We start from the raw sequence: 19,387 nt of genomic DNA on the forward strand, positions 1-19,387 counted from the left end.
TTCTCTCAGTGTCTCAGGGTCCTTAACTTTAAGACATTTACAAAACCCCTTTTGGTAGGTAACCTAGCTGCACATTCTGGAGATTAGAATGTGGGATATTTTGGGAAGTTGTATTCTTTCTATCACACTGAATAATCATTGAAATCCGGATACAAAGGAGGATTGTAAGTAAGTTGTATCTTATCATTTTCTTGAATGTTTTCAATATTATTATTTTTAAGTTATTTTAAAAATTGTGTAAATTTATTCATGTCAGTTGATAATGCATTACTCCATATAATCACTATACCATTGAACATATTTTGTTCACTGCACTCATGAATAGATTTTGGCAGTACAAATAATTTAGAAAATAATCATTTTTAATGTCAAATATCTTAATTTTGAGAATTCTGATTAGCAAAATGTTATAAAAACTGATAGTTTTTTAATTCAGCTCATAAAATTAGAAAGATTGCTCACTTCTATGAATATATTTTACTTGCTAAAGTTGAGAGATGAAAACTTTAGACCCATAGAGTTTGTTAATAAAATTAACCAATAATTTGATATGTCCATCACATTTCTTCTTCCCTCAACAAGTTAGGAAATACAATATAAGTAAAAATAGCTTAATTATTTCTTTTAGTAATCAATAATAGTGCTTTAATTTCTTTCTACTTTATTTCCCTTATTTTCAAATAAACAAAATGCCTTAACATACAACACAGTGGGAGGATTACATGAGTATGGCAGATAATAAGGTATTATAAAAATATAAACTCCTGTGCAATAGCAAAATGTTATTATTTTAAACATGGCTTACTAAAGCCAAATATATGCAAAATATTCTGAAAATATTTTGAAAAATGCTCTCACTTAGTAGTAATATTTCTAAATGTTGGGTAAAAATTAAATACAGAAAGCCCTTGTAAGAATATTAAGGATGGAAGTTTTGATTAAGCATTGAATTTCACCTTTTAAATAAATATTTATTGAGCTCCTTCTCTATGTAAGGTCTTGTACTAGGTGGTGCAGATTCAAAGCAAGGGAGTTGAGAATAAATGTGAAAAAACACAGTCATTTTTTCTGGTTCATGAAAATGATAGTAGGCAGCATGTTCTTTGAAATAGATTAGGCTCTGAATTCTATTACACAGTTGTGAAGACATTATTAGTCACACAAAAACATCTACAGCAGTACAAATGCTACTTAACAAATGCTTCCAGAACACTTCTATCATCCCAGGATTTTATATGTGGTAGAAAAGTACAGTGGGAATCCACCCAGACTTCATAAAAACTGATTTCTAATTCTGAATCTTCTACTTAGTTTGTGATTTGGGGCAAATTAATACACTTGGAGACTGTTGCTTCATATATGAAATGTTTATAACCAAATTGCACAGTTGATATAGATATAAACTATTTAAAATGATAGACCTATAGTAGGTTCTTCAAAAAATTCCATGAATTGGGACACCTAGGTGATTCAGTCTGTTAACTGACTGACTCTTGATTTTGGGCCCAGATCTTGATATTGGGGTGAGATCATCAGAGCTCAGTGTCAGACTCTGTATCAAGGGAGGAGTCTTCTTGGGATTCTTTTTCTCAGCCCCTCCCCCCACTCGTGCTCTCTCTTTCCCTCTCTCAAATAAATAAGTCTTTAAAAAAAATTCTATGAATCTACCTATCTTTCCCTTTAGCAATTAGAAAGTTTTATTCAAGTTTTAAGTAAGCATGGATTTTGTTTTCAATCCTTGAAACATTGTTAGTGTATAAGAAAGCAACTGATTTCTGTGCATTGATATTGTATCCTGCCACATTACTGAATTGCTGTATGAGTTCTAGTAGTTTGGGGGTGGTCTTTGGGTTTTCCATATAAAGTATCATGTCATCTGCGAAGAGAGAAAGTTTGACTTCTTCTTGGTCAATTTGAGTACCTTTTATTTCTTTTTGTTGTCTGATTGCTGTAGCTAGGACTTCTAGTACTATGTCTAGTACTATGTTGAACAACAGTGGCAAAATTGGACAACTTTGTCATGTTCCTGATCTCAAAGGGAAGGCTTTCAGCTTTTCCCCATTAAGGATGATATTCGCTATGGGTTTTTCATAGATACATTTTATGAAGTTGAGGAATGTTCCCTCTACCCCTATACCTTGAATAGTTTTAATCAGGAACAGATGCTGTATCAATCCTTAATACAAAAAATAACCAATATAAATTCTTTCTTGTAAGTATCCCATCTTTTGCAATATTTCAGAATACTGTGAAAATTTAATTTTATAAAAGCATATTATATAAAGTAAAAATATTTTCAGATTTTCTTCTATTCTTGTTTAACTCAAGAATAAGGACCCCTTTGAAGCAATAACCACCAATGGATTTCAATGTTGTATTTGTCCTTTAGGCTTGTCATTTCCACGAAAAGTAACTTGGTAACAATACTCCAGAAAGTAAACATTCCTAAATGACTGAAGTTTTATAGCTTTCCTATTATGAATGCCCTTTGTTAACATAATAATGTCTTCATCACAATATATTGTCTGAGTCTCCGCATTTATTTCATATCCTGTGCGCGTGTGTGTGTGTGGTTTCAGATGTAAGTCTAATTAACCATCTTATTTTGAGATGGCTTTCCTCTTGATGCATTTCTATTTTTTACATTACTAAGGAATTTAAAACTAGAACTGCATGGATGCCTTGGTGATTAGTAGGTTGAGCATCTGCCTTTGACTCAGGTCATGATCCCAGAATCCCAGGATAGAGCCCCACATTGGGCTCCCTGCTCCGTGGAGTGTCTTCTTCTCCCTCTGACCTTCCCCCCCTCTTGTTCTCTCTCTCTCTCTCAAATAAATAAGTAAAAAAAAATTTTTTTTTTAAAAAGAAGCAGAACTATAGGTGACATGATGGAGTGTGACACTGCAGGTAGATGTATGGGTAGGGGAAGGAGGGAGGTGTGTAGTAGTCTAGGGAGCAACCTAGTGAAGTATAAAAATACTAAGAATCTTTCTGAGGAAGTAAGATTGCACTAAGAAATGGTCCCCAGTAATTGAGGGCAGGGACAGCGGGGAGCTAGGGACGATAAAACATTATGGGGAAATAAAAACTTCCTACAGTGGAGAGGATTAGTTGTCAACAAAATCAACTCCAAAAAAGATGCAATTTATTCATCGTTGTACCACTTTCTCTTTCATCTACTCCTTATTCCAATTCAAACAATACCTGCTTTAACAGCTAGTGATGGAATTTGATTGATTTACAATGAATACTAGCTAAGAAGTTAGGAGGACTAAATTTAAAGTTCTGTGGATTACCAGTTAGTACATGATTATACTAATTGCTTAGTCTCTCAGGTTCTCAATTTCTTCATCATAATGAAGGAGTTAAGACTCAGTGGCATTAAAGTCCCTTCAGGTTTCAACATACAGTAGTCCCCTCTATCTCTGGTTTCATTTTCCCTTATTTCAGTTACCCTACCTGCAGCTTCAGTTTCTGGAAACTGATGATCCCCTTCTGACAAGTAGTCCCAAGGTCAGTAGTAGTTTAACACTATGTCACAATGCCTATGTCATTCCTTCACTTCATCTCATCACATAGGCATTTTATTATCTCACATCATCACAAGAAGAAAAAAGGTGAGTATGGTCCAATAAGTATTTTGAGACATGTTCACATAACTTTTATTACAAAGTATTTTTATAATTGGTCTATTTTATTAATATTGTTAAACTCTTACTGTGCCTAATTTTTATTATACTGTGCCTAAGTTTAATTATAGTATGCATGTGTAAGAGAAAACATGATATATTTAAGGTTCTTTACTATCCATGGTTTCAGGTATCTGCGGCGGGTCTTAGAACATGTCCTCTGTGGATAAGGCAGGGGACTATTATAAGTATTTCGAGACTCAAATATATGGGCTCTGTTTATTTAGTAGCATATTCATCTTATGGAGTAAGACATGAAAATGCTTTCACACTTAGGTATTTAAGAAACTTTGGAGATATTCAAAGAGGCAGATCTAAAACCAAAATAAACATGTAGCAGAGACTCAAATGAATAAATTTTAATATTCTAATTAAGGAAATTATATATGCGTGTGTGTGATGTATGACTGACTCACTTTTGGATGCAAAAAACAATTTGAGTTTACTTCTATTACTACATTTTTATTATAAATTTGGTTTAGGGTTAAAACGACCTAAGGCACATTGACATTTTTTATTTGCAAGCAAACTGATTTGCAATTTCTCTAATACAATATACCTTGAACATTGCTTTTAGATTAGACATTTTAGTGGATTAACAGGTAAGAAATACATTAGGTCAACATAGTACTAGAAGTCTTAGCAACAGCAATCAAACAATAAAAATAAATAAAAGGTATTCAAACACCGGCAATGAAGAAGTCAAACTCTCTTCACAGATGACATGATACTTAATATGGAAAACCCAAAAGACTCCATCCCCATACTACTAAAACTCATACAGTAATTCATTAATGTGACAGGACATAAAATCAATGTACAGAAATCAGTTCCCTTCTTATACACTAACAATGAAAATATAGAAAGGGAAATGAGAGAATTGATTCCATTTACTATAGCACCAAGAACCATAAGATACCTGGGAATAATCTAACCGAAAAGGTAAAGGATCTTTACTCAAGGAATTACAAAACACTCATGAAAGAAATTGAAGAAGATACAAAAAGATGGAAGAGCATTCCATGCTCATGGATTGGAAGAATAAATATTGTTAAAATGTCTACACTGTCTAGAGCAATCTATACCTAGAATGCCTAGAATGCCATATTAATCGAAATTTCACCAGCATTTTTCAAAGAGCTGGAACAGACAATCCTAAAAATTGTATGGAACCAGAAGAGACCTCGCATTGCTAAGGAAGTGTTGAAAAAGAAAAACAAAATTGGAGGCATCACGTTACCTGATTCCAAGCTTTACTACAAAGCTGTGATCACCCAGACAACATGGTACTGGCACAAAACAGATACACAGACCAGTGGAACAGTGTAGAGAGCTCAGATTTGGACCCTCAACTCTATGGTCAAATAATCTTCAACAAAACAGGAAAAAAATATACAGTGACAAAAAGACTCTTTAATAAATGGTGCTGGGAAACTTGGACAGCTATGTATAGAAGAATGAAACTCAACCATTCTCTTACACCATACACAAAGATAAACTTGAAATAGATAAAAGACCTCAACATGAGACAGGAATCTATCAAAATCCTAGAGGAGAACATAGGCAGTAACCTCTTCAACATTGGCCACAGCAACTTCTTTCAAAACATGTCTCCAAAGGCAAAGGAAACAAAAAGAAAGATAAATGTTTGGGACTTCATCAAGATCAAAAGCTTCTGTACAGCAAAAGAAACAGTCAACAAAACAAAGAGGCAACCCATAGAATGGGACAAGGTATTCACAAATGACACTACAGACAAAACGCTGATATCCAAGATCTATAAAGAACTCCTCAAACTCAACACATACAAAACAGATAACCACGTCAAAAAATGGGCGGAAGTGGACACCTGGGTGGCTCAGTGGGCTAAAGCCTCTGCCTTCGGCTCAGGTCATGATCTCAGGGTCCTGGGATCAAGCCCCACATCAGGCTCTCTGCTCAGCAGGAAGTCTGCTTCCCTTCCTCTCTCTGCCTGCCTCTCTGCCTACCTGTGATCTCTGTCTGTCAGATAAATAAATAAAATCTTAAAAAAAAAAATGGGCAGAAGACATGAACAGTAACTTCTCCAAATAAGACATACAAATGGCTAACAGACACATGAAAAAATGTTCATTATCATTAGCCATCAGGGAGATTCAAATCAAAACCACATTGAGATACCACCTTATACCAGTGAGAATGGCCCAAATTCAAAAGACAGTAAACAGCATGTGTTGGAGAGGATGTGGAGAAAGGGGAACTCTCTTACACTGTTGGTGGGAATGCAAGTTGGTGCAGCCACTTTGGAAAACAGTGTGGAGACTCCTTAAGAAATTAAAAATAGAGCTTCTTTATGACCCTGCAATTGCACTACTGGGTATTTACCCCAAAGATACTGATGTAGTGAAAAGAAGAACCATCTGTACCCCAATAGCAACAATGGCCACCAAACTGTGGAAAGAACCAAGATGACCTTCAATGGACAAATGGATAAAGATATGGTTCATATAAACAATGGAGTATTATGCCTCCATCAGAAAAGATAAATACCCAATTTTTGTATCAACATGGCTGGGACTGGAAGAGATTATGCTGAGTGAAATAAATCAAGGAGAGAGAGTCAATTATAGGTTTCACTTACTTGTGGAGCATGAAGAATAACATGGAGGACATGGGGAGATGGGGAGGAGACGTGAGTGGGGGGAAATCAGAGGGGGAAACAAACCCATGAGAGACTGTGGACTCTGAGAAACAGAGTTATGGAGAGAAGGGGGGCAGGGGGTTGGGTGAGCCTGATGGGTATTAAGGAGGGCACGTGTTGCATGGAGCACTGGGTGTGGTGCATAAACAATGAATGCTGGAACACCGAAAAGAAATAAAATAAAATAAAATGAAAAAAAAAAATAAAGACATGAAGATGCAGGAAAAAAAAAAAAAAAAAAAAAGAAAGACATCAGGTGATACCTATACATTTAAAAGAAGAAGCCAGGAGAGCAAACAAAAACAATACCAGTAATATAAAATGCGCTGATACCAATGGTAGATATGCCTTGAGATTATCCAGGAAAGGACATTCTCAGTATAAAATTAAAATACCTAACTTTTGAGATGGTTCTAACTAAGTACAAACCAGGTAAGAGCTAGCTATGAGATGTAAAAGCCTATGGCTCTATTTTGAGGTTCATCGAACTTCATCATATGCTTTAATATAATGCTAAATACTTAGATAGTTTAATAAACTTTAAGTGCTATAAAATTTGTTAAAGTTAAGGAACCATGGACCACAAAATTAATGTATTTACCCTGTTCTTCTTATTCTCCAAATATTTAAAAGAATAGCAACCTCACAATCATTTCACATATAAAATAAAAATTTTAATGTTACATTTTCTGACTTAAGTCAGGTTGGGTCCTCAACAAACAACTGTATTTTTTTTGAATAGCAATTTAGGTAAGTAGGTTTAGACAGCATAAGAAGATCATATATGCAAAGTATGCTTTCTATATATATCACAATTGTTAAGGTTGAATTTGTAACAAATCTAAGTCAGGACATTCAACCTCCTTGTGTGGACCTCAGATCCCCCTACCAATATCGGTCAACCTGTGTAAAACAGACATATATAACACAACAGTAATCTTTGGGGTAAAATTTGATGACTGAAGAAAATCTTCTGGTCTAGATCCTTATTAGGGCAGGAACACAGCCTAAGGAAAGAAAGAAAAAAAAAAAAAGTTATACACACATGAAATTTTTTCCCTGGACAATTTTGATAGTAATAAAGACTAGATACTAGATACTAGATACATGCACAGGTTGCTTTATTGTTGAAATACGATACTTGACTATATCTCTTCTGTGATTTCCTAGTAGATTTCAAGGAAACTGATGATCTGAAATGAAGTCTTTTCTTATCAATGGAATTTTAATATCAGATATTTGGGATTAAGGCTATCCTATTTATATCAGAAATAAATTTTGTGCAGATTAGCTTATTCTTTATCAATAAAATTTGGGAATAAGAGTTGTAGACTATAAACCATAACAATAATGGAGAAAAAGTAATATAGATATTACACCAGTAAAATACATTCTCTAACACAAAATTGCAATAATTTCTCTTAGAACAATTCGCCTTTAGTTTTTCACATCCGAAATGGTCAGCTGGCACTTTATAAACCAAGTTCACACAAATTTGCAAGATGTACTATTCTGCACACTTAGTGACATATGATGTAAGCACTATCCAGGGCTGTTTGGCTTCCTCCTACTTTTACACTCTTCACATAATAAGCAAATGCAGGCTGGGGGTGCTCTAGACTCATGAAAACCAGAGGGCTTTCTGGATTTATAGGAATCATCACAACATGCAAACAGCTATCTTGGATGCTAATAATTTGTATCTGATACAAGAATTGGAACAAAGATGTACACATTAGTAAGGGGCACTAGAGCTCTAACTTACCTTTAACTTAAAGCTTACTGATTAAGTTTTAGCTTAATACACGTTCTTATTTCTGGAATGGAATTTTAGAACATGGCCAAGGGATACGAAAACCTTGGACATGGGGCTACCACCTGAAACTATTTTATTTTCAGAAAGAAAAAACAGTAAGAAATAAAGGAGGTATTTAAATCCTCTTCTTGCAAGCAATCAGAAATCAGCTTTACTTGTGTGTAGGTTTTGAGTGTAAGAAATGAAGAGCCTTCAAGCCTTCCTAGGGCCTCCTTAAAAGCCCCCTAGTTCAAATTCACCCTTACATGTTGCTATTCTCCGAGGAAGGAGGAAAAGAAAATTTGCACTGACCCAGCTCGTGATTTACATACAGAGAGCAAATAAATGAATGGAGTGGGGGATGGGGCAGTGAGAAGCAATGTGTTTCCTTTTCAACCGCAGAAAATAAGATTACTTACCAAGAACATTTTTATCCAGGGCAAATGTTTATTCCCTCTATCATTCGGCGCCTCCGTCTCTGCAAGAAATCAATTTTCCACTCTACCTTTCCCTCCTTTTTCTAAAAAGAGAGCGAGAGAGGCGGATAATGCTTAAGCATCAGGGTCCAGAGGAAGACCGAGCAGAGGGCAAAAGACTCCCAAGGCGCTCTTCATCCAGATCCGAGCTCGGGGAGTGAACCCATGGGGAGGGAGGGATCTTCTCTAAGGAGGGTACCGAGGGTGGCGAGGGGGAATCCTTTCACGGCCAAAATATAAATCATCTGCAAAGAGAATTACCGGCCCCTCAGTCACACAAGCAATTCCCTGGGGAAGTAGGTTTCAAAGAGGGAAGGGAAGTTCTTCAATGGAAAGAGAGAGAGAGAGAGAGAGAGAGAGAGAGAGAGAGGAGAGAACCTAGGATTCGGGTTTCGGGTTTGGGCTCGGAGAAGGGACGGAACCATGGAGAGCAAAAGAGAGAAGGCATAAAGCTCATCTTACCCGATCGATCGGGCGATCGTGTGTGCCGTATCGGGACGCGAAAATGGCAAGACCACGCGTTCGGCAGCTAAGCCATTGCTAGCACCCTCTCCCTCGGTCCCTGTGCAGGACTCAGAGAGGACGCGAGAGCCTCACCGCCTGTCACCCGCTCCCCCGGGAACCGTCCTCGGAGCCTCCCAAGCTCTAGCTTCTAAAACAAGGCATTTGGAGCTGAGGTTTCGGATGGAGGTGAATGGCCTCGAGTCGCGGGCTGCAGCATCCTCCGAGAAAACCGGACCTGGGAGAAAACCGCTCCTGCTGCCGCCGCGGCAGCTCGTAACCGCGGTTCCGGGCCCCCTTGTCTGCGCCTCGGCGCAGCGCCCCCGAAAGCGCCCGGCGACTCGGCCTCATCCGCATCTTCAGCCCTTCGACCCCCACCGCCTCCCCCACCCCCCATGCAAATCGCTGATGATTTGGTCATCCTAAAGTGACCACAGTGGTTTATTTGGGGGGGTTGGCTGTGCTGGGCTTCCTTACTACGCCTCCCTCAGTCGCTGCGAGCGAGGGAGTTCAAGGGAAATCCTAGTGAAACACACTGATGGAATACTATTAATCCTAATAATCATGTTCCCAGCGCAGGTAACTCTTAAAGAACTGAGAGTGGGAAGATCAGAGCAGGATTTGAGAAGCAGTGCCCTCTTGAATTCTCATTGGATCCTTCCCAGCAGCCTCAATCATTCTTGCTGCTGTATCTTTCAGGATGACTAGAGCTTTGCTCACTAGTTCTCTCTTTATCTCTTGTCTTCAACACATCCTTTTACTTCTCTTTGCAGATTTATCTGTATTTCAACTCCTGTTCTCCGGGGTTACACAGCTTCTATTTCCCCCCACGGTGTGGGCATGTACAGTCAGTAAATTTCACTTTGTCTGCCTAAGGATCATTACAAATAAGCCCCCACCCCCCAAAATAAAAGGCACCTCTCGCACATTTTTTTCTTTTCCTTGGAGGTTCATGGCTTTCTGTGTAACTGGTTTTTAGGTGGTTACATGCCACCAGGAACTGCTGATTTTTTTCAAAGTTCCACCACCCTGCAGCTCATCACTATTTTGATTTGGAAGATCATGGAATATCTGTTTGAATCCTGGATATATTTTTCTCACAGTCATCTTGCTTCCTGAAATGTCCTCTGGTAAGTTATTCTCCTTATATTTTATTAGAAATTTATTGCTAGTGTTATTTTAAATAAGCTTTGTTTCAGCAATATCTCATTTTAAAGATATTTTTGTTACTTTCAGAACTCAAAGATCTATGTGACTGTTCATTAATTAGGATATTAGTTGCAATTGTGCTACTAAGATAGAGCCCACGTAATGAATTATCCCATCACCTTTTACATTATTTATTTCTGTCTTCCTTTATATTACAGGTTATAGGAAACATTAACCATTCCTCCCCCCTCCCATTAATGCTTCTTGGCACACATTCTTGTGCCATTTGAAAGGTCAAATTTTATATGTTTATCTAAGAGTAAGCTTAAACCTTCTCACAATTTCAGGGTCTGAGAAAGTTCACTGGTTTCTGATCTTCAGAAGGTTGTTCAGGTCAGCATTTGTTCATTGCAAGCAATTACATGACTGAAGGAAGACTTTTGTAAAGTGTATTTTTATGGGTTTAGCAGGACACTAAACACTAAAAGCCACTCTACTGTAAGAAGAAGAGTGGGAGTTTGAAGTGCACCATTTTTTTTTTCTTACAATATCCCAAATCACACATGAACACATTATTGTGGGCATTGCATTTCAATTCAGACATCATATTTAGTACATTTCTGATTTCGTGTATTTAGCTGATGAACAGCTAATTGGACACGGAGTGCTCATTTCAGAGGAAGAGGGCTATCAGAAGAAAGCACTGATTATCTGGATTCTAATAAATTGAAAATCAGGGACAGACTTTATATTAAAAAAATTAATTACCTCACTCTTCACACTTGTTCAACCCCCAGACTCAATTTTTAATAAGTATGTTAAAGCGTCAGTGTTTTTTGCTTTTATGAACATTTTTTATGGGTTTACCTGACATTATGAGTATCACTTCCCCTTTAAGTATAGGTATGCTGAGGAACATTTAAATCGTAGCTTTTACTTCACATATTGACAAGGACATGGTATTAATTAAATGTCAAGCCTACATGTATTGCAGTCTCTAATACATACTAAGGTTTTAGAGTTTTCCTGTGACACCCCCTCCCCCTTGCCCAGCCCCCATCAAAACAAGTTCCTGGGTTCTACATTTTCTCCTTATTGGGGTGGATGGAGGTGAGAACCTATTGTTTAAGCTTTTCTTTCTTTCCTTATGTCTTTCTTTTTTCCCCTTCATTTCCTTTCTTTTTTTCTTCTCTCTCTCTCTCTTTTTAAAATTTCTCAGAAAGAACTATGCCCGTCTTCATTGATGGCTGACGCGACGACCTAAGTAATGGTTTTTTTTTAAATTCAAAAGCCCTTTTAGTTTCCAGACATAAAAGTACTCCAGCTGCAGCGTCACCCCAGCCCCCAGTCTCAGGATTCAAGGGTTTCCCCCCTCGGCTCCCACCACCAGCCCATCAGAGCAGGGCTGAGACTGTGGTCCGCACCACTTGGCGCCCCTCACCCGTCCCTAGTTTCTACCTGGTCTCTCCTTCCCAGTCTGGTCGTCCTGCCTGACAAGTGCCATCAGATGCCGCGACTCTAGTTTCAGAAAACGAGGGCTTGGCATAATTCACCAATTCAAGATTCCTCTTTGGAGGACTGGTGCTATTGCGCAGGGGTGGAAGGGGTGGGGGGTAAACACACACACACACACACACACACACGCACACACGCACACATACACAACCCCAAAACGCAACTTTCAGTGCAGTCAGATCTTTCCTTCTTAGCCTAGTCTACTCCAGTCAAGCCCAGCCCTACGCTGGTAGGTAAGTGCGCTCTGCTGTATGGAGCCTGAAACTCCAGCTTGCGAGGGGGACAGTTAGGTCCGCGAGGCTGCGCCGCCAAGGACGCTTTCAGCAGAGGGCTAGCAACAGGCGACCGAGCCTGGCGATTTCTCCGCAGCTCCCGGCAACGCCTAAGCCACCTGGGCGCGGGGAGCGCGGACGACAAGGTGTCCGGTCGCCTGGCCGGCCGCGGGCGCTGGGCTTGGAGCTGGGTGTGGGGATGGCGGCGCGGGCAGGGAGCGGGTCCCGCACGCTGCCCGGCTAGCGCGGGCTCCGCACTCAGCCCCTGCGGCTCGCTGTGCTCGGGGTGGGCACCGGCAGCTCCGGTGCGTAGGGCGCGCCGGGGGGTCGGGGGGGTCGCCTCCGCGCCTCACGCTCCATTTCCAGCCTGCTTTAGGCCAAACTTGAGCAAAACCTCTTTTCTGAGAGGACAGACTTGGGAGCACTGGACTCTTATCAACGCCCTTTTGCATTTGCATTTTATTTATTTATTTATTTATTTATTTATTTATTTATTTATTTATTGTTTTTAATGAGCTATAGCCTAAGAGTCATAAATGACGGCTTTTCAGCATGCCTGCTTCATGAAACCATAATCGCCTTGTTCATGCCCCTGCTTAGTCGAGCTTAAGCTTGCTCACTGACTTCTCAGGCTCTGTGTTTGAGTATCACTGCCTGTCATTCCCTCTCTCTGCCTTCACCGACTGGTCAGTCCCCAACTGGGGAATCTGCGGGGAGGTGGAGTGTGTGGGGGGGTGGTGGTGCGGAGAGCTGGGTTTCAAATTAGAGCTGGAGCTTGGAATACAAGGTTGAAGTTGAAGCAAAGAGTGAGGTTGGGAACCCTCTGGCTTATATGAGACGCACTTTCAAGTTGGGCTTTTATTTTTCTGTTTCCCTTTTTCTGGAGGTGGGGTGGGGGGGGGGGGAGAAGCAGGAGGAGCTGGGACCCGAGCGCTCCCCTCGGTGTCCGCCCGAGAGGGGGTGGCGCTTCTCGGCCGCGGGTTCCTGCCGGTTCCGCAGCCAAGCAGTGGCAGAGAGTTTAGGTCTCTGATGGCTGTGCTCCCAGCCCCTAAGAGTTGAACCAGAGAGTGTTTCCCTCTGCACCAGGTCGAGAACGTGATCAGCCTTGTAGAGCAGGGACCTCCTTCTAATGGGAATCCGTTTGGGAATCGCTGGGGAGGCTTTACCTCCGGAGATGCCCGTTTCGAGCTGTGTGAGATGCCAGCCAGAGGCTTGAAAAGAGGAAGAGGAGACTGGGGTTGCAAGAGAACCCTAGTATTGCTTACAAATATCCTAGCCAGTCAGATGCATGTAAGCAAAGAAGAGAGCATCAGGGTATAAAACTGTCACAACCGCTTGGAAGACAGATTCAGAATTTGGGGACTTTTGCATGCTGTTTAGATTTGTTTGTCATCATGCAGTTAAGCAGGTAAGGACTGAATGTCTATATTTTATTGACAATCATATAGCCTGTATGTGACCCATCCTGGGATAATTTTTCCCTGTTTCAAGCGATGGGATACATGTATTTTCAGATGGTTCTGCTATGATGCATAACTTCTTAGTATTCATGTTGGTGAACCCTTTAAATCCATTTAAATGCTTAACAATGTTACAAAAATCATACACTGGGCAGAGGTGAAGGGAAGAGATGGGAAGGTACAGAGTTGGAGGAAGAGATGCATAACCCTAATGAAGTATGTAAAATAGTAGTTGCAGAAATGCCTTGAAATAGTGCTCCTTGTTAAGGTCACAGACCTTAATATAAGGACAACTGGAGAATTATAAAGGGCATCTTGAACTAGTAATTTAATTCTGACTACTTGAGAGAAATGTGTAGTGGGTTATAGCTCTGTTACTTTCTCAATTTCAAAAAAAAAAAAAATCTTGGGGTAGAGGTTGGTTGGGTTTTCAAACAGGATAAGAAAAGGGCTTGCCTAAGGCTATGTTATTTGTGACCCTAGTATAGAAATCTTTGGTCTGGAAAACCAGTTAGAAACTGAAAAAAATAAATCAGAAAATTATAGTAAATCTTCCATAAATAAGGCCTTTTTAAATTCCAGATTTTGTAGATGTATAATATTAGCAGTCCATAAATTTCTCCTATTTAGATTAGACGGAAAACTTATTTAAAATGACAACATATTTTGAGTGTATGAAGTTTTGTTATTATTATTGATAATGTTTTGTGATGTTCTGCTTACATGTTGAAGGAGTCTGGAGTCCCCACAAAATGAAGCAAAAAATTAATAAAGCATAACCCTTAAACTATTCCATTTATTTCTAACATTTTCTCTTTTCTAAGACATTGTATTTAAGATTTTCTCTGAAAGTATTTTTAGTGCTTACATTTATTGAAATGGATCCCCTGATCAATAATTTTTCTGCTTGTAAGGCTCACTGATAGCATCTTGAAAATACAAGAAAGATAATTGAAACTTTGGGTCATAAAATTGCAAAGTTACAGTGCTTTTCTTAAAAGGGAGTTTGAGGAAAGAGGTAGTTTTTACTTCAGTAGAGAAAGTAATTTGTCAATGAGTTTCAATTCCTCAATTCTTTTGCATTTTGCCTTCTAGAGTTTTATTGTAATGAACATGTTCAGTGTGTGTGTGTGTGTGTGTGTGTGTGTGTGAACGCCCACTTTTGGGTGGGTGAGAACATATTTATTTAAATCTACATTGCTTAATAATGTTTCCACATGAAATAGGCATGACACATATATGATTAATTTCATTTATCACTTAGTCAGATAGAATGTAATTCTAGTGCCTCATGAAATATTTTCCTAAACTCAACATTATAATGGAGTTGTAGGCTTTTCAAATATAAAATACAGTATATCTTGGTTTTCTTCATGCAAAATGATTGGCATATTACAGTTAAGTAGATCAAACCTAGGTAGGAAGAAACCTTGGGATTCTAAAAGAATGTGTGTGTTTGCGAGAGTGTGTACGTGTGTGTGTGTGTAACTATATATACATATTCATATACAAAATTAGCCTTATTACTAGGTTTGTATGTTCTTTAAATAAAAATGGAATTTCTTTTCAGATTAGTGCCTTTGTGTGTTTCTCTCTACAAGTGCAAAGAACTTAACGGGTGGGACTTCAAAACTTTGATACTTTGTTATCAACCTATGCTTCAGTTTTCTATATTCCCTCTTATTTTGATTTTTTTCATATTATCACTAAAATGAGCAGTTACTGACCAGAATAAGTGTCTGAAATTCCAGTCATCTAAAAATCGGGTGTTAGTCTGAAGTTTAGACACAAACAGCAATGTCACACCAATCTGTGGCATGTTGAGTACAAATTTAGCTTTCATGAAAAAATATCACAAAGGTATTTGGATATTATGACTATGACTTATGATTAATGAGGTAGGCTTCTAAGATCTCAACATTTTTCTCTTTATCCTTAACAGTGGGTTATCTTCAAATGTAGAGTAAGATGGGTTTAGGATTCTTTCCTCAATGTCAGTTCCAGTTCTACTTCCTAAATACGAGCTTAGTGAAATTTCTTGACCACTCTTCATTTATTTTTCTCAACTTTCACCTGAGGAAAATAATATCTCCTTTATAGCATTGTTACAGATAAATGACATAAGAAGTGATGATGCCTTAAATAGACAAACATGCAATGAAAAAAAATGTATTTTGAGAAGATACCATTTATATTTAATTTTTTTTTCATTTTGGTTAAAGTTCTCATTCCATGAAAAAAGTAATGAGGTTGACAACTTAAAAAAAAAATTAGTATCAAATATTCTTAGTCTCTGGTTTCTAATGGTTTTAAACAATATTTTCTGTTTGTTTTGATATTGTGTAGCTAAAAAACAAAACAAGTTCAAGAATACATTCCTTGAGTCACATTAGTTCTTAATTATATTATATTTACCTTGGCTTTTATGCAATTCTGGGACAGTAGTCACATTTACAAAAATAGTTACTCTTGATTAACTTTTCAGTATCATTTAGTGAAAAGAAAGTCTGATTTCTTATCAAATTTATACTATCAACCTGATAATTCCTGTCACTTTGATTAAAGCAAGATAAACATATTCACATGTAGCAACTTTAAAAGTGGAAAAACTAAAAAAAATCAGACTTTTCAAGCATCATTTATAAATTAATATTCAGTTTACCAGAATAAATTAGAAGACGTCTGACATTGTTAATGTTTTAATTTAGCAACTACTTGGATATTTTCATTTAAACATTTAGGAATGTATCTCTATTCACTGTTATATGGTTTTATGATTTTAATATTTACAGTCCATAAGTTCTAAAGAAAAACAAAAATAATTTGGGTTTGAATACTATTGATTGCTAATAGATTATTAAAAGAAGGGGATAACATAATAATATTTATTGTAGTATAGAAAAAAAAAGATTCTCTAAAGCTGAAATTTTATCATGAACAGTAATGACTTTTCTGTTGAAAATATATCTGGAAGTTTCTTCAATCATTCTTTTATTTTTTTAAGTGATATCAAACACCCACTGTAACCATTTTATATTGGTCATCAAATATCCTCATCGATAACATTTTAAATCTTTCATTATTATCATTTCAGGACATACATTTGATGAGTTATTAAGAACATTGTTATCCAATTACTCATATGTACAACTGTCCAGTTACAAAATCTCTATAGATTATGAAGTCATAAACTATGAATCCACTTTTCTATACTTAATATATGAAATAAAGTATTCATGCATACAATTCTAGGATATTTTTCAATTTTATATTCACAATAACTAATCATGAATAACTAGTTGATGCTCTATAATTGAAATAAACCCAATTATGATTCTCTAACCAATTTCTTTTCCCCTAAGATTGAAAAATAAAACCAATATATTTTAATGAGTTGACTGGATTCCTAGGTATTTACCATGAAACAAATAGTTGTGTTGATTTTTAAAATATTTCATTTTAACCAAGAAAGTGTAAATTCAGATGTTGAAAAATGACATACATCCTAAAAAATTAAGAGGTCTCATAGATTCTTACTCTTCCATATACATTGTTATTTCTTAAACACAATGTGTAATTTCTCACAATTTTTACTTTTTATTAAATTTTCAGTTAAAAATGGCCTTTATCTTCAGTTAGACCTATTTTTATTTATAATTAATGTTTTAGGAGTGTTTCTTTTAATGCCTAAACCCTAATTTACTCAGATATAGATGGCTTTGAAAGCACCCAAAGCATAACAAATTCCCTTTAATAGCTAATAAAGAAGCTACCATGTTATAGTTCCAGCAAATTAAATCTATAAAATACCCATTTATTGATTAAATTAATAAATATGTTAACATTACATTCAAATGTATTGTAGCTCTCTGCTATATAAGAATTATTGTCTCATAATGGTGTGTTTCATTTAAATTCCATTATAGAGTTATTGTGAAAGAATACTTATAGATAGACTTATTCTCCCTGATTTCTGTGAATATCAGCCAACCTCATCAGGATTGAGCTGTTTTTTATTAACTTTTCTGAAGTCTTGCATTTTGTTAATTTTAAAAGCTATCTCTAGAATATTGCACTATTAAAAAACAATCTTGCCTTGGGAAGAGCAGAACTGAGTAGGCATGCATTTTAGATTTTCGCTGCCAAATAGTGGCCAGAATATAAGCACACTGTTACTTTATAGATTCATTAAACACTTATTCTCACAACTGGAAAACATTTTCTTTAAAATGTGTCAGATGATGTCCACAGATGCATGGTAGTTTGGGGAAAAAGTGATTTAATCTAACTAAAAAAATATTTAAAAAAATTAAAACTATGTTCAATCAAGCATCAGATTATCGAATCACATGTTGTATAGAATGTGTTCTTTGTAATTTGTGATATCTTTGATAGACAAACCTTTTAAGATACAAGTTTTTCTTAACAGCTCTCAGATATGCAATTTAATACTGTGTGCAGAAGCTTCTTCTGTTGTAGCTAAAGTAAATATAGAACAAAATTAATTCAATCAGGAAGTCCTGGTGTAGACAATACATTTAAGTGTGTTTCATGTCTTTAGTAGGTAACATTTCTGATGGTTTGAAAATCAGACCTCTAAATTTACATAGAGATGATAGAACAGTCTTTTTCAGAAGTGAACACCTGTTAAACAATAAACAGTTTAAATTTTTAGAAGAAAATCATTAAAGGTTACATAAATTTTGCAGCAAAGTTGTTAAAAAATGATCCTTTTCGATAATTAACTCATGCTTCTCTCAATATTTTCTTATATAGTGGCAAAGATTAACATATAGGCTAAGTATAGCTTACACAAAACATTCAAATTGCATGACTCTTTGATTGTTCATTCAGACCTGTCACTAATAAACAAAGACAAAGTTAAGTACATTTTATGAATGTGGTAAGTATTGTTTTGGAGATTATACTATGGAATAATGTGACAGACCAGAAGTCTCCAAAATAGAATAAAAAGGATCTGCCTATTACTAATCAACAACAGTAACAACTAGAAAGTTGGGGGTTTTTTTGTTTGTTTGTTTCTTTTTACAAATTTCATTCCAAAAGGAGTTTTAAACAACTTAACATTAACTCAAAAACTTTATTGAAAGAGCAATTATTATGGAATATGTGTTTTCCAATTTGTAAGCTGTGCTCTTTTGTGCTTATGAAAAGTTTCAACAATTACCCAAAAACAACATTTTCACATTGTGAACATAGAGAAGGGAATCCAGTCTTCTCTGTGAATTGAAACTTAAAATTTATAGCTAAAGAAAAGGGACTCCTGAACAAATTCTTAAGGGATACCCCGCATATTTTTTAAAATTAAATTTAAAACTTCTTCTTTTTTTTTTTTTTTTTATAAAGTACTTATTTTAAGCATCTTTCTTCCCTTGTGTGGAAACATAGCTTATGGATTTATAAGCTTCTTTTCCCGGAACACACAGATTTTTGTAATATATCCCTTCTTATTTGAGAACTTTTAGATCGGGCACAGATTATTGACTTTTTAAAATTTTTATTATTATTTTTTTAGAGAGGGAGAGGGAGAGAGAGAATGCCAAGTAGACTCCCTGCTGAGAGCACAGCGAAGACAGGGCTTGATCCCACGACCCTCAGATCATGACCTGAGCTGAAATCAAGAGTTCGTTGCTTAAGAGTCTGAGCCACCCAGGTGCCCCTTGATGTTTTAAATGTATAGCTATCTTTATACGTTGGCTAATTATGTTTGAATGGTGACAAAACAATGGAGGAAATTAACTTTGAACACTCACATACCCTCTTAGAACTCTAGCAGGTTTTCATTTGTATCTGTCATCCATCCATGAAATGCAGATGTTTTATAATCAT

At 36.8% G+C, this 19,387-nt stretch overlaps 1 protein-coding gene and 2 long non-coding RNA genes across 9 annotated transcripts in view; 1 reads left to right on the top strand and 2 right to left on the bottom strand.

The window, feature by feature from the left end:
• LOC116576596 overlaps positions 1-3,477 on the bottom strand; it is a 39,625-nt gene extending 36,148 nt beyond the window's left edge. For both annotated transcript variants that reach the window (XR_004280217.1, XR_004280218.1), the window contains exon 1: positions 3,460-3,477. This is a non-coding gene — a long non-coding RNA (uncharacterized LOC116576596). The remainder of the gene's footprint in view (positions 1-3,459) is intronic.
• Positions 3,478-6,975: 3,498 nt separating this feature from the next.
• Positions 6,976-9,551, bottom strand: LOC116576518. The gene is made up of 3 exons (XR_004280188.1): positions 9,103-9,551; positions 8,584-8,684; positions 6,976-7,376 (listed from the first exon to the last, which is right to left on the bottom strand). It is a non-coding gene; the product is annotated as an uncharacterized LOC116576518 (long non-coding RNA).
• Positions 9,552-9,766: 215 nt separating this feature from the next.
• Positions 9,767-19,387, top strand: part of BRINP3 (BMP/retinoic acid inducible neural specific 3) — a 402,430-nt gene continuing 392,809 nt past the window's right edge. Inside the window, exon 1 of one of the 6 annotated variants that reach the window (XM_032318837.1) lies at positions 9,767-10,271. The gene's annotated coding sequence lies outside the window, so the exon portion shown is untranslated. Of the gene's footprint in view, positions 10,272-11,926; positions 12,039-12,205; positions 12,224-12,743; positions 12,764-12,883; positions 13,486-19,387 lie in introns of those variants that run through there. The other 5 variants (XM_032318835.1, XM_032318838.1, XM_032318841.1 and 2 more) reach the window with 5 other exon arrangements.

The sequence above is a fragment of the Mustela erminea genome, chromosome 17 (assembly GCF_009829155.1).
Source record: "Mustela erminea isolate mMusErm1 chromosome 17, mMusErm1.Pri, whole genome shotgun sequence".
Lineage (NCBI taxonomy): Eukaryota > Metazoa > Chordata > Mammalia > Carnivora > Mustelidae > Mustela > Mustela erminea.